This window comes from Columba livia, chromosome 2, assembly GCF_036013475.1.
Source record: "Columba livia isolate bColLiv1 breed racing homer chromosome 2, bColLiv1.pat.W.v2, whole genome shotgun sequence".
In the NCBI taxonomy this organism is placed as follows: domain Eukaryota; kingdom Metazoa; phylum Chordata; class Aves; order Columbiformes; family Columbidae; genus Columba; species Columba livia.
In genome coordinates this window covers 127,892,508-127,908,425 of record NC_088603.1, presented here as the reverse complement: position 1 = coordinate 127,908,425, position 15,918 = coordinate 127,892,508, and the positions used below count along the sequence as shown (strand labels likewise).

The window sequence follows — 15,918 nt, the reverse complement described above, 5'->3', positions numbered from 1 at the left end:
GCTGTGTTACATGTAGCTCTGGTGCCAGCAGAGCTGTACCTGTGCAATGGAACTGCTTATGGTCATAGAATTAAAGACATTCTTCTTTCCTTCCTCCATTCTTCCCTTCTTTCCTTCTTTTCTTCCAGCAGACCACATAAGCCCTTATGTGTTAAAGCTGCAGATAGAGACAGCAGCCATACCTGAGTGGCCCACCAAGTTCATAAGCATTCCACAATTTGTTTATAATCCTATGGAAGAACAACTTATTTGAAAATCAGTTAGAAACACACCTGCAAATGGTAGTTTTACTCACAGTACCCTGCGTACCAATATTTTAAGAAATATGTAGAAAAAGTAAGTAAGAAAAAAGAACACTGGCAATATATGTTTATACTGATCAGAAAAACGTAGTTTGCATTCAGGTTCTGATTTTTTCCTGCTGATTTAGGAAAAAAAAAAAAGTTATGACAGAAAATGCAACCAAGCTTCACTGAAAGGTTTGTAGATTTCAGTGAATAATGGAGTGAACGTATAAAGTGAACAAAATAGCCAGCAGAAGTATAAATGGGAGGAGGATGAATATGAGCTCATGGCATAAAGTTTATATTACTCTTGTTTAGAACAGATGAAGCTTCTTTTGCAAAACTGAGTTCAGCTCTAGTCAGCACAATGCAGCAATGGTGACACAGGAGGAGGTTCAGAGAAGAGCTGTAATGCTGAATAAAACCCTGCACAGAATTGTTTTTATCAAATTTGTTTCCCAGCTGCAAGATGGTGTTTTCCCTTTAAAGAACAGCAGTTAACAATAACAAAATTACTGGTCTTCACACACAGTGATATTTGTAACCAGGTGTTTCGGTTTTGTCCTTAGATGACAAAATGTATTTGCTCATGAGTTAGAAGCTTATAATGAATTTTAGTGGATCTGAGCATATGTGTGTAGTTACATCCCCTCTCTCAGCCAGTTTGATAAGGACACTCAGCCGCATCAGATTCATGGGTTTTTGTCTATGTTGAGACCATAAACTTTGTGCTATGTGCGCTGTCTTTTCTGCGTGTACTGCAGCAAGTTAAAAGGTCTTCCTTACTCTTAAAGGTGCATTTAGGTGCTAGTTTAATAATGACTTTTGGTTATGTTAAAGGAAGTGTGGAGGTGGAAAAAAGTCAAGCTTTCCTAAACTAGAAATGCTGGAATTAAAAGTACCTGTGCAATGGAATGGCTTATGGTCATAGAATTAAAAACATTCTTCTTCCATTCTTCCCTTCTTTCCTTTCCTTCTTTTATTCCAGCAGACCACTGTTTCATTTAGCATAGGAGAACCAATGAATCACGACTGTGAGGTAAATGAGATTATTGCCTGAATAACTGCTAGTTTATTTGCTACAGAGATTTGCACAGATATAACAAATGAGGCCAGAGGAAAAGCTCTCTCTCTCCAGAACTCTTTGCCCCAGGTTTTTTTCTCATACAAGCAACCCTTATTTGCCATGTCATTTCAAAGTAATATTCTGAATTCTCTGCGCTCCAGACAGAATTAACCTTCAATAACTTTGCTGCCTGCCTGTGTATAGGCAGGGTAGAAGAGCTTCATGAAGACAGAGTAATTTCTCTGCCAATTATGGCTGATGTGGAGGAACATTCAGAAAGGTTGTCCTCTCCAGCTGCTGCAGCCCAGTGCTGGAACATGCTCTTCTGGACATGATGCCAAAAGTACTCCCCCTAAAACAGTCACATTTAAAGTAGGTAGGATCTCTGGTTAATTTAGCAGCAAAGCTCTAACTGAGCATATGCAAACTACAATCCCTCCACCCCCATTTCCTAATGGAACTCAATTCAAATACATTTCCAGTGATCATCCCTCCCATACTCGAGTTCTTTCTCAAGAAGAGGAAAATATTAGAAGTTTTCAGCAATTTGGTTGCAAAGACTTTTTTTCAAATGGGAGATGAGGGTAGGAAAGACAGTTCTATTTTAATTTGTTTGGAGAAACAATTGAACTATTTTTGCCCAATGAAAGAAAAAAGCTTAAAATAAATGAGTCAAACACAAGTGTGGGAAATTGTATGCAGCTCAGTAGGACAAAATATAACCATCTGAAAAATAAGAGTTATGATCGAGAAAGTATTGGACAAGCCTAATTGCAAGCAGAGTTAGACATATCACCAGTATCAGTGTATAATCTGTGGATAGCTGCAGAAAAACTTGAGGCTGCACACCCATGTAAGAAAATGTAAAAAATAACAATTGTTACCATGTGTAGAGTACAGCTCGCCATTATCGACACACACAAAAATGTAAAGCTTTTCTTTTAAGATAGGATTTCTGCAGCGTGGAACGCTTCTTGAACTAAAGGGCAATGTTTAACAAACATCCTCCAGCCCTTAATAATTTTTAACTCACATATGCACTCCTCCAACCTCGAAAAAGCCTTTATCTTCATCCCCCAGTTCCTGGGAGCGAGATACAGTTGATGCTGTGTATTTGTGACACGATTTCCAGCACGTGTGTGTTTTCCTTAATTTTTTCTTTTCTATTTTTGTTTTTCCAGGGGCAAAAAAAGGAAATAAGAACGTCCCCGCTGCCCCCTGGCTTTTGTGAATATGACCCACTGAACGCCCTATTAAGGCTGATTGCTCCAGTCTCGCTTGCGAGCGAGGTTCCTCCGAGAGCGGACCGCAAAGGGCCACATTTAAAGTCTGGCCCTCCGAGGGCGAAGGACTTTTTTCATTTTTCCCTTCCCCTTTCTCTCCCGTTCGGGTACCGGGGAGGAGGCTCCCGGGATCGCTGCGCAGCGCTGCGAGCCAGCGGGGCGGCTGCCATTGTCCCTGCGGGCGGGGAGCGGGGCAGCCCCGCGCTCCGCCGAGCGGCATCGGCGACGGGCGGCGGCGGCCCCGGCCGCGCCGCGGTGCCGCCCGCCCAGCACAGCACGGCACGGCCCGGCCTCCCCCAGCGCGGGGCCCGGCCGCTGCCGTCGTGCCCGGGGGCAGGGGGGAGTGACTTGTGCCTCCCCCCGCCTCCTCCCCGTCCAGCCCTCCTCTGGGTAGAAGGGGAGGAGGGCGAGTTGTGGGAGGGTCTCCATTGAAATAAACAAGCAGGCAGTTATTAAAACGGGAACATGGCGGCCGCAGCCCCAGCTTCAGCTTCATCTTACAAAGCGAAGGTCAGCGCTGGCGGCAGCAGCGGGAGACGGTACTGACCCCGGTAACGGCTCCCGCACGCCCCCTCGGCCCCGGCGGGGTTGGGGGTGTGCCCGAGCCCCCCGCGCCTCCACGGCCGCCTTGTGTAATGCCGGGGGGACGCCCGGGGCCGCGCCGGTGCGCGGAGGGGCGGCGTTGGCGGGCGGCACCGCGGCCGCGGTGAGGCGGCTTCCCCTGCGCCGGCGGCGGGGGGGAGTGGGGCAGGAGCCGCGGCCCCCTCCGTGGGGAACCGGGGGTAGGGGTTCGCGGGGATGCCCCTCGTCGGGGCATAGTGCTCGCACCTCGGGGGCCCGGCGGGGGCGGATGGGGGGGGCACAGGCTTACTTCGTCGGGACGTCCCCCATTTCGGCTGAGCGGGGGAGGGAGGGATACGGCACCCCACCCTGTGGAGGGGGCTGGTTTCCTGCTCCCAGGCCAGGCGGAGGTCGGGTGCCGCCTCTCCGCGCCCCTGGCTTGGGGCAGTAGAGGGAGAAAGTGCGAGGAGCCGGGGAGGCGACGGGTGCTGCGGCTGATGCGGGGGGGCAGGGAACTGCCCTGCCTGTGCTGAGAGGATGGGGCAGCTGGGGTACGGAACACAATTTTGAAGGGATTGGTTAGGACATTCCCCCCCTCTCTTTCCCAAGCACACACCGATGGGGAAACTTGGAGGGAGGGTCTCTTCCCGGTGACAAAAGGGGTGATTTGGGGAACAGGGCGGTGTTCACCCATTCCCCGTGTGACAACGACTTGGCGGGCAAGGGTGCGGGCCGCTTCGTTTTCCCTCAACGGGGCCGAGCTGGCCGTCCCGTTCCCCGCGCCGGGCAGGAGCCGCGCTGCCCGGTGCCCTCTTCCCTTTCGCCGAGGCGCCCCGCCGTTGCTCCGCGCCCGCAGGAGACGCGCGGGGCTGGAGGGGCCAAAGCGGGCAACTTCTGTAACTTTCTGCGCGGGGGTTGCGTCTGTGTGTGTGCGCAGCGCAGCGCCGGGCCGGGCTGTGCCGCGGGGGCGGGCGGCGGGGCGCCGCAGCCGCGCAGCCAGGCCGCGACCGCACAGCTGCGTGCGAGCGCAGCCCGGGGCGCCCGGCCGCCGCCTCCCCGCGGCCCGGGGAGGGGTGGGGGCCCGGCCGCCGCAGTGCCGTGTGTCTGCGTGTGTGTGCGCGGGGCGGGGAGCAGCAGCAGGAGGAGGAGGGGATGGCAGCCGGCTGGGCGCGGGTCCGGGGTCCCTGGGCGGCTGCTGCTAGCGGGGCGGGCGGCGCCGCTCGCTCTCGCTTCCCTGCCGGGGGCGGCGGCCGCAAGGCTGCGCATAAGGTGGCGGCGGCTGCAGGCCGGCAGCTCCGCAACCGCCTCCGCCGGGAGTGGGCCCCCACGCGTGTGGTTGAGCGGGGGAGGGGTGAGGAGATGTCCCCCGCCCCCGCGGAGGGCGGGTGCTCAATCTCTTCCCGCCTCCGCGGGGGGCAGTGTGTTCGCTGCCGCCTCCGCGGGGACCGCGCTGCCGCTGCGCTCGTCGGAGTCTCCCGGGCGAGGTGTAACTGGAGCTTCGTCCCTTTCCCTCGCTACCCCTCGCTCCTTCGCCTGCGCCCGGGCGTTTCCCCCCCCCCCCCCCCCCAGCCCGGGAGTCACTTGTTTCTCCTTCCAGAGAGGGGCGTTCAGGCCGTGTAGTTCGACTGCAGGAAACCTGACCGAGAGCCTGGCAAAAAAAGGGGGTGGGGTGGGGTGGGGTGGGGGGAGGAAGGTAAGGAGGTTGCTGGTAGTCACCGGGAAATAATGATACCTGAATCGTAGTTTTGTGTTAGCCTGTACACTTCTGTTTGAAGTGTGCATAGGTGGGAGCCCACTGTCCAAATACACTTGTAATTTAGCAGGAAGAGGGTCTCCTTGTGGAAGGAGAACAGCTTGTTTCTTCAGTAATAATGGATTGGTTTTGTATTTCTCTTTTTTTATCCTTTGGAGCAGTAGGGAGCAGGTGAATAGACTTTAGAACAGATAGTATTTTTATGGTATTTAAGTAGAGTTTGAGCTAAGCATATAGTATCTGGCTCTGACAGTTATAGCAGACCTCTGTTGCTACTGTAAATAAGTAGGCAGTTTCAGACTGCCAGGCTTGTTACTTAACGCTGTTTTGTTGTTGTTCTTAGTTTGCTGCCATTGTGGCTAAAAGCAGTAATTTCTTTTTTATCCCTTTGGGTTTTTATGTACCGAACTATAAAGTCAACTCTAGCCAGTTAATTTCCTGGCTCTTTACAACTAGATAGCCGTGTTGGGCCACCTGGTGGGCTCCTCTCATGGGGGAAGTCTCTGTGAGTGTTTGAAGGGAGGGGGCTGCTGGTCCTCTGTGTGGGATGCTCTTGGAGAAATGATAGTGTTGCACACCGTCGTTAATGTCATATTAAAACTATCATTCCCCAAGGCAGGGCACTTATTTGCTTACATGCAGCTTAAGACCCCTGTGAATGGAAACTGATTGTTTTATCACAGTTGGCACCTCCTACATAGTTTTCAGGACGCTTGCTTGTTTACGTCAGCATTGGTGTCACAAATAGCATATACCAGGTTTGTGCATATTTGCATGTACAGTTGCGTATGCAGGCACGTATGGATGCTCATACGTTTGCGTCCCTCCCTTCTTTTGGCATTTGCTTCATGGGGACTGGAACACAGAAGTCAGCTCCATTGTGTCATGTGAGATAAAGATAAAAATTGCTCCCAAATGGTTAATCCCCAAGTTTATGAGAAGTGCTGTGGTAAGTTTAATGTTCATAGCCGGTCTTGGTCGTCTACAGTTTTGAACAAAATACTTTACATGTACTCAACCTTCAGAAATATTAAGAACAACTTTAAAAAGGTTGATCATGCGAATATTTGAAGAATCATGTAATTTTTAATACATCTTGGTTGGTGAGCATTATGCAATAAATGCCTGACAAAGGTGGTGTCATCATCTCATTTTTTCAGCCACCATACTCTTATTTTGTATAAAAACTGAAGATTTCTCAACTTTGTTTTTTCTCAAGCTTCTGGTCTTTACTAGCGAAAGGATCCACATATGACGTGCAGTATACCTGCAATGCCTGAAGACACTTCTTCACTAAATGTGTAAATCTCCTTGTGTTCCTTGTTGTGCGTTCTGGTGGTGTCAGTGCTAAATTTGAAACTCGAGACATATGAGGAAGGAATGCTTTACTGCTATCAGGAATTATACTTTTGGAATAAGACAGTTCAATTTAAGTTTTTAAACTGGAGCTGTGCTATTTGGGAGAGAAAATAGTCAAAGATTGTGGTGGAAAAATTACAAAATACTGGGGATTTACTTGCATGTGATGTATTGCATTAAACAGAAGCTCTGAAGTAAAAGTTAATTAAGAGTAATGTTTTTGTTTTTATAATCATTTAGGATGTAGCTTGCTCATTATAAGGTTGAAAGGCTCTGTCGAAAGAGGCTCGCAAGCAGGCTGTAATGTTGACATTGCCAACTTTTCCCTCTGTCCTGAAACAAACCCAGTCAGAGCTGGCCCATCTGCAGGGAGCTCAGGTTTTGCAGCACGAAGAACAAAGTCAGCGAGCGAGCCAGCTGCCGCTACAATGCCCACTGTCTTCTGCTCCTTGCCTTTGTTGCCGATGTCACTGCCTCACTGGCAAAATCTGGGCTTCTGCGCTCAGCTGGAGTTTCTTTAGCACCTGACACCAGAATTGCAGAAATGGCAGAGGCTCGCGAGGTCTGAGCGTGGAGGATGCTGTCAGTTCATTTGAAAGAAAAAGCCGAACTAAAGACTGGTACCGAATTCATGTATAAATGTAACTCTCTTTGTCTGGCGAGCGCTCATAGATTGTGTGTTGGAGGAAGGGAATACTGAACTAAAACTGTTCTCGCTGTGTTCATTTTCTGTACGTTTGCTATGGTTGACATCTCTAAACAAGGCAGTTTGTATACAAATAGGTGTAAAGTATTTAGCAGATTCCACACATTTCTGCAGTATTATAGGCATTAAAATGCTGAGTATTCATTTATTTCTGTGTTTGGCTTTGGAGGTCAGAGGTCAGATGTGTTGTTACAGTATATACTCCTCTGTGTGACACAACATTTTAAACTAAGAACAGAGTAACATTGTTTACTTCATGGAAGGCATATTACAGCATCCCTTCATTCACGTTTTTCTGCTATTAGTTAATTTAGTTACAGGCAGCTGCTCTGGCAAGATCTCTTATTTTTATTGTTAAATGAGGTGAAGTTCACTGCAGTACTTGATTTTTTTTTTTTTTTCTTTTAATTAGTTGTTAAAACATTCTCATACTCCTGGTGGCAGATAATGTCAAATTCTTCAATGTAATGCTGGGAGCAAGGGAGGCAGAGAGGAAGAAACAGGGAGGGTGAGGGGGGGAGAAAAAAACCCTCCTGAGCATATGGAGACATCCAGAAAAAGATGTGCATCGTCAGCTGTGATTCCATTGTGTGCTTGCAGACGGGATCCGAGCTCCTCTTCTCTTGGGAATTTAAACCTTACAGAAGTATTCTTTAGCTTTTACCAGTCAGGATAATCAAGCTTAGATAACATATATGTCACATATTTACTATAAATAATATTTTGATAATATTTTAATATTTCAGGGAATAAATACTGCTGCCAGGACTCCTGCTCTGTGTTGGAATATAATTTTGAATAGATATACATATTGGTGAAACGGCAACTTTGAGTAGTAAGAATAATCTGTAATATTACATCAGTGGCTACATATTACTAAGATATCTTACCAGTTCTATAGTTAGTTTGTCAGCAGTATTTACATTATGCAAACACTCCCTTTTTTTTTTTAATGATTCAGTAGCTTAGCCTTTTCAAAACATACGAAGCAGAAATGTGACATGAAAAATGCCAGCTTGTATAGTTTAAACAATTTAGGATACAGAATTAGAACAAAAAACCCCCACAAACAACAAAACAAACCAAACCACCACAAACGGATTGTTTTAAAGCAGTGTTTGTAAAGAAAGCTATTTTTTCCGTATTGTGAGTATTCAGAAATAGTATTTACATGATAAAAAAACTGAGTGGAATAAACTAGTTTTCTTTTATTCAGTCTTGCATTTACCTATGAACTAGCATAGCATTTCTTCTCCTGAGCATTTGGAATATTTCTGAATTTATACAATTATTTTGAGTTGATAAGTAGCTTGAAAAAGAGATCTTGAATGTGGTGGATTTACTGCATTGTGTTATGTTACTGTTTATGATTTTTCAGTCTTGTTCTATGGAAATTGCACATTATTCAAGTTACAGACTGATGTAAATTTTCCCTAAGAGTTCTATGGAAATACACATAACTCCTATGGAAAGTGTATGGTCACTGAGGTGCTTGGCATTTTGAAGTTTGATATTAGTTCATTAATTTAAATGTCTGAAGCTGTACAATGACTTATTAACAATACAGACATTTTTTTCTTCTGCAGCTGCATATTATACCATTCCAAGTCTTGCATTTCCTTAAATGGCTTCCATAACAATCTCCCATTAATACAGTTACTGGCAGATATTATTCTTGCTTTGCTCTCATTTTAGCAGTTATAACTGATAGTAAATCTCACTCTTTCTGTGACTGTGCTGCCATTACTTCAGTACTCAGAAGCCTCTTTGTAACGTGCATTTGCTTTTTGCAGTTAAGATACAATGTCCTTTGTAAAAAACCTAATTACACTTTTCCGTTTGTTTTTAAACTTCAAGAAGTTATTGCTGTTTGGAAAGGATAACTTGTATTTTGCTAAAATACCCCACACTATATGGAAACCATTAATGTATTAATGAGAAGTCAGAGAGTATAGGTGAGAAATTAATTAAAATATCTACTGAATGTGTTGATTTATCCATAAACCTTAGGTAGCATGGATCACATGAGCTTCTGGGGGGCAATCCTTGGACATAGCAACAACAAATATCTGATGTAGCAGTGACTGAGAGTTGCTCTTTTGATGCTTTTTTTAGTGAGCTATGTAAGATGTATTGTTGTTCTCTGGTAGGATTTATAGTGGGCATATCACAATTTGCTGCTTTATTGGCTGCCTCAGTGGAAAAGTCTGAGACTGAAGAATAGGCATGGAAAGTAAAATAACACTTGACTTGTTAGGTCAGAATTACTATGGAATTTTATTCTTACTCTGCCCATGTTGTAATTCATCTGTGTGTGAGTGGGTTTAGTTTTTCATTGCTGTCAATATTGATCTCTAATGAGCCTTGCCTATGGATTTTGAAGAAAATCACTCCAATTAAAAACAATGCAGTATGTCACCTATTTGTGCCTCACAGATTATGTAGGAGGTACTAAATTGCATTTAAAAAAGAACTTTATTAGGATGTACATTAGGAAAGTCTGCCTGTGAATAAATTTGATAGTATATGTACTGCCACTTTTATTACAGGTATTTTTATGTACTTACAAATTCATCATATGTCTGTGTGACAGAATAAAATCTAAAACAAACAAAAACCACACACACACACAAAACAACAAGCAACAAAACATTACAAAGAAACCCAAACCCTAAGGTTGTATGTTTTAATACTTGTGCGTGTGAGAGTTCAAATATCACCCAGTCTACAGCAGAGGTAGACTTTTCTCACCATGCTTTGAGCTCACAAGGTAGTTCTTCACTCCTTATTCTTTATAGTTTCAAAACTAATGTTAGGACTTGCTGACCAGCCACTTATGTTACTTCCAGAAGTAAATGCAGTTATCGTCAACTAATTTTACTTGCTACCCTTACATAAATTTGAACTTTGGTTTCCAGAGATATGAGCAATGACCTCCTCCTTTTCTATCATTTTCCTAAAATAGATTATTTGTGGAGGAAGATTATGAATATATACAGATAAATACATTATTTATTTTAGCCTATTTCAATTATATTCACAAGGAGAAAAGCTCATCTTCAAGTCTAAATCTTCATACTTTTTTCTGAAATAAAAACTTACAACCAGAAACATACTCTTTTCTTTCAGTATGGCCAGAATACTTGTTGCCTTTATCTTCAAAACAAAAGTCAACCTGTTGATACTTTACTGGCTATAAAATGTAGCTCTAATAACATAGTTTAAGGCTTTTTTAAAAATTATTTTTTATTTTAAATTGCTCGGCAATTTGCGTTGGCATTTGCAGTGCATACATACTTCTGCTGCTTTTGCTGTATTTTTTTAGAATCATGGCTCACTTTGATATAAAGTTATTGAATTTTTAACGAGGCCTCAAACTGTTTTCATGCCACAGTTCTGTATGAAAATAGTGTTAACTGCACGATGGTGAGATGATTTGTGACATCTTCTTTGTGTAAGAATGAGGGAACCTGAAGACTGTATGTAGCTGAAAAACATGTTCACTAAGCTTGCACACTGCAGATGATGGTCTCTTCAAAGTACGTCTGACAGTGGTGGTCATTCACTTACTTCTAGCTAAGCTGTGGAGTTGATATTTTGTGTTTTGTTCACAACTTAGAGTTTTTGTGGGGTGAGGAGGTATCACATTTTAGGTACCTGGAATACAGATGTCCATTTGCACTGGAAAAGAAATAATTGACTCTGCATGAATGGAAAGACTAAAGCATTCTGAAGTCAGAGAACTGTGTGTTACTCTGGGCCATATCACTTGTGTTTAGTTATCATGTTGACCTTTAAAAGGTTTTCTTTTACCCTTTAGGAGATGGGGGATTGAATGGCGATGTTGGAAAATGGCAAGTGTGGAGAATGGTGGCTATGGTGTTGTCTCATATTGTAACTAATGCTGATAATTGTGTACTGTTTGAGGGAGAGACCCGTTTTTCACGTAGGCCTTTGTGCAGGGCCTATTTACAGGCCCTTGAGCAGCACCATTAAGAGCATTATGTTGCTGTGAAAGCTGGCTTTATGCAAGAGTGGTTTCTCTTGAGATTTGAGGGGCATCCCAAGAACCTCTCGATTCTTGTGGGAATTTGCATGGGAATAGGTTACTAGCATTGCCTTTTGCTGCAGTGTTGGCTTTCTTTTGTTTCAAGCTTCAGAAAGGGCTTGAGAAGGGAAGGCAGAGGACTAATTTCATTGTTCATTACTTCACTGACAGTCTAGTTTAGATAGAGAACTAAATCTGGAATATACCAGATTATACATCTGTTGGGTATGTGAGTTTATTGCTAGTTGGTGCATAATTCAAGATTTACCTGGGAAGAAAGATCTCATTCATAATATTTCAAAGGTAGTGCTTCTACTGTGAAACTATCATGTATTGTCTTGGTTTTTCAGTCAGTATATTGATAAGTGTTTTATGAATAGAACAAATGGAAATTGGCAAAACTTGTCATTTCCACTGTTGCTACTCGGAGCCCCCTGGGCTCCAGTGTAATGGTCAGGAGCCACGTAACCTGTGTGCCAGCTCTTGGAGCTGCAGTGCTGGAGGCCATGTAGGTCAAGAGGAGAGACCCAAAAATAAATCAATGATAGGAAAATACCAGTGAGCAGCCATGCTAGTTGTCAAGAAACAAAATGGTAGCAGAATAGTAATCCTCATTCACTGGCATGTGGCAGCTGAAAGACTGGAGATGAGTGGGAAATACTGTTGTCTGCATGGGCACTCTCATTGTCACTGTTCCTCCGTGGAAGAGGTCTCCCCACCGTGGGCCCGGGGCTGCATCTGCGGGTGAGACAGCGGCTTCTCTTTGGTGTGTCTCTCTGAACTGCAGGTGCATAACAGACACTGTAAATCTCACAAAATCGCCAAAAAAGTCTAGTAGTGTTTTACTTAAGAAAGAAGTTGTTTCTAAATTCCTTTTCTCTTGAGGCATAATTAGTGTGCTTTTTTCTGTTGATGACTCTTGTGGTGTATCTTTCATTTTCTTTATGTTCTGCCTTTTTGTTTGTCAGAATAAGTAAGTAGAAAGCTCTTCTTTGGTAGCTTGCTTGGGTACATTTGACATGAAGTACTGTTTGACCTACAAACAGGAGTGCAGGTATAATATTTATGTGGGTAGTGACATGCTTCTCTTCCCCGAAGAACTGCGTATTGCTGTGCGATGTACGTCATCTGCTTTTCTGGAGTCTTAAGGACTATACTAATGAAGAAATTGGGCCAGGAGTATTTGAAGTGGAGATTCGGAGAATAAACATGCTTCTGTATGTGCAACTCTAAATAATGGTTGAAAGACATGTTAAAAGAACACCAATTTCTCCTTTTTAGAGATTTGAAACTTGTGTGTTATAATGTCAACCAGCCAAGCAGTCAACCAAAAAAGGAACCAACCCATTTCACAGAGTTCCCACAGATTCTTTTGTGAAAATAAAGGCTGTGTACCTACCATGTAAGTTAATGTAAACATCTTAGTTGCTATCACTGTGAATTTGCAGTAGGCAGCAGAGGTAGAGAGGAAGTCGTGTGCCTGGAGTGATTGTGCAACTGGAAGGGGGTTGTAGTTATGTCTGGAAAAAACAGATAATGCTCTGCAAAGTTTATGTTTCCCTCCTTGTGTTTTGCTTAAAACTGCGGTGTGCTAAGCGTTGTATTTTAGTTTTCCTATGCCTGTCTCCAAAAAAATACTAATATTTTTCTCTCAATTTTGTTCCTAGTATGCCTGAAAAGTATCTGAGTCGTGAGGCCCCCTGCACGCACAGCCCCTAGAAATCATTGCCTGCCTCACTGAGTCTTGGTGAGTTGTCTATATCCTATTGCATTTAACTGGACTGTGTTACAGTTTTATCTTCAATGGGGAGTTTGATATGAGATGTCTTAAACTGATTGTGTGCATACAGCAGAACAAGTCTTGGTTTTAGAGACTTCAAAAAATAGTGCCCAGGCTGGTAAAGGAGCAGGGACCTTGCTTTAGTGCCAGGACCAGAGATGGGACTCTGCTGAGAAAGGCTGAAGGGATCAACATGTGATGTTCTTCCGCATTAAGTTTGTTTGATATTTTATACTTAACTACAGAATTGGCATTTTTCAAATGTGCTGATTATGGTCTGTCTTATGGCAAAGGTTGAGTATGAAATAATACAAGCTTTTTCAACCACCTATCTGCACTAATAAATTACTTAAATTGAGGGTTGAAATTGGTATAATGACACTGATGACTTAAACTGCTTGTTGCTCAAGAATTACTGTCTGATGACTCCATCGGGCAGTGCTGTGCCTGTTTAACTCCACTCATAAGAAGGGATAATACTGCTGAGAATTAGAAAAAGGGACCCCTGCGGATTGTTTAAACACAGACTAGTAATAGCTTGGTAGCGCAGTGAAAGAAAGTAGAATATAAATGCCATGTTTTTATTTTAGGTATGTTTAATATATCAGTAGACTCACTTGGTATAAATCTTTTACAAATATGCATTTGAGATTTTATGTGAGAACCTTTTCAGGATACTCATGAATAAATGTCTTTTAACACATTGAGTGACTTATTAAGGTCAGAAATATGTATTTTTGAGGTTCGCACACTAAATATAGAGGTGGGAAATGAGCCTGCTGAAAAGGTTTTCAGTTGTTTAGGGGATAACTTTATAAAATACTGACTGTTTATGGGTAAAATTATGAATGTCCACATCAAGTATCATTTCCTCTTGTTAATTATGTTGAGCAATTTTTGCAAACTAATAATGTTTTTCATAAATTAATTGAATTTTCTAGAATCTGTGAATGAAAGCAGATTAAGAAACTTTCCAGTGCTTCTGTTTTTTCTGCTTTTTCCCTGGACTGTTCTGATAAAACAATTTGTAGTTCATTGCATTCAGTGACATTTATAATACTATTTAATAGTTTGTTTATGTATTATGTTAACTTGAAAATGCTCAGACACATAGATGTTATTACTTATTTACACTTATTACTTACACTATATCACTTATTATTTATTTACACTATTTATCTGGGCTGCATAATGATCATAATGTGCACGTGAAGGTCTTCTCAAAAGGAAATAATAAGAATCTATTTTTTTTCTAGTGAAAAGGACACAGAATGAGTTAGATATGTATAATTTAAAAAAAAAAAAAAAAGAGAAAAATGTCACCACCAAAATTCTCAAAAGAGAACTTGAAATTTTGTTGTCAAGCTGATAGCATGTTTGTTTTCAGTTGTTTCCATTGTAATTTTCCATTAAAAAAGGAAGGCAGTAGGTAAAGACTGAAAAAAGTAAATATTTAAATAAAAACCAATTTGCTTATTATTAGTTGTGTGGTGGCTTTTTTTTGTTTGTTTTTGTTTGTTTTTTTTTCCCTAATATATGTGGGCTAAAAAAAAAAATCCCTCTCTTTTGTTTAGTATTGCTGCATTCTGCAGCAAAATTATAAATTTGGTTTTCAACATGCCAGAACGCAATCTGATACCTGTACAGATACTGACTAGAACATAATTGCTGTGTTTGAAAAGTTCAAAACCTTTAATAAGAGCAAGTAGATAAATATTTGTGTATGAAGTTTATGGTGATGACAGTGAGTAAAATACCACTGTAAAAAATGCATGTACTGAAAGGGTTTAGAGGGCAAGGATGAAGTAGAGAGGCAATCCTCCACTCAAAGTATCCTTTTACTCTGAAGTGGTTAGTTATCCATGTGTTCAAGTACCAGACAGTTCAGCAAAAGTAAATTGTGTAACACAAGGAATAGTTTCAAATTTTTATTCCTTTGAATCCTTAGGAATTCTTCCATTGATTTCTGAATGTCCAGGATTTCAGTCCTATCTTAGCCATACTCAGATGTTCACCTCCGTCACAAAATCAGAGAGCTGTAGCTGTTTGTTTTAACCAGTACACCCATCTGAAATTATACTGGTGCCTGAAGGATGTATTGATTGGAATTTCATTTAAGAAATCCTGGTCACGGCTTTTGATGGGAGCTGCTTGTGGAATAGATGTAGAGTTTGACTATGTGTTTTGAGGCTGCACCACCACTGTGACTGAAATTGTGCATATTCAGCCTGTCTACCACTGTATTAAGTTTTTTGGAAGGTGACACTTCTGCTAAATACTTGTTGGATCTATTTTTATATGATATAGTGGCTAAGAGGGTGAATCTTGCCTGGTTAAATGGCTTTAGAATATATGTATATGAACTGGTATGAAATGACGTTAATGACAGAATTTGTTGCTGCTCTCTTGGAATGTTGTTAGTTGGGGTGGTAGGATGTAGCTGCTGTGTCCCACCAAGAAGCTGTGCAATTAGGATGGTGAGAAGTTTAGACTTTAAAAAACTCAGATAAAAAATACGAACTTTAGTTCCTAGTGTAAAAGTTTCCAGGCAAAAAGCAGTTTTTTTTCTCTTTCTTCGTTTTCCATGAAATGGCTTGCTTTGTAAGGAACATTTCTCAGCAAAAAGAACATAGATTAGAGAAATCTCAGTTTTCTGTCACTCTCAATCTGGAGAGTCTGTTTCAATCTAACTTTGTAGTGATTGCATTGGCATTTGTGTTGTAGTTAGTGTCAAGCATGATAGATAGAAAATATTTGTGTGTCTTTTCCTTCTGAGTTATAGTACTCCTTATTGTTGTTTACAGCAGTAGTAGATGAAGAAAATTCTGACAGATGTCTCATTTTTGACTGTGTCCTCCTATTGCATGTGTGTGTGAAGGGAATGCTGTCAGAAAACAAAGTGCAATACTGAAAATGGAGTGCCTTACATTGGAATGAGTTCTAAGAGCCTTCAGGATTAGTTTAAGGATTCAAGTGAGGAACCTATGGAAGGTTCCAAGTACCAAATCTGAATGAGAGAGAGCTTATTCCTATCAGCATGCAAAGCTGGGCTGGGCTGGTTCCTACCTAGAGCTCTGG

General features: G+C 42.4%; 1 protein-coding gene across 6 annotated transcripts in view; it reads left to right on the top strand.

Moving 5' to 3' along the window:
- The first annotated feature begins 2,888 nt into the window (after nucleotides 1-2,888).
- Nucleotides 2,889-15,918, top strand: part of NCOA2 (nuclear receptor coactivator 2) — a 190,908-nt gene continuing 177,878 nt past the window's right edge. For 2 of the 6 annotated variants that reach the window (XM_065053750.1, XM_065053753.1), the window contains exons 1-2: nucleotides 2,889-3,143; nucleotides 12,728-12,807. The gene's annotated coding sequence lies outside the window, so the exon portion shown is untranslated. Of the gene's footprint in view, nucleotides 3,185-3,567; nucleotides 3,746-4,906; nucleotides 12,463-12,727; nucleotides 12,808-15,918 lie in introns of those variants that run through there. The other 4 variants (XM_065053752.1, XM_065053751.1, XM_065053754.1 and 1 more) reach the window with 4 other exon arrangements.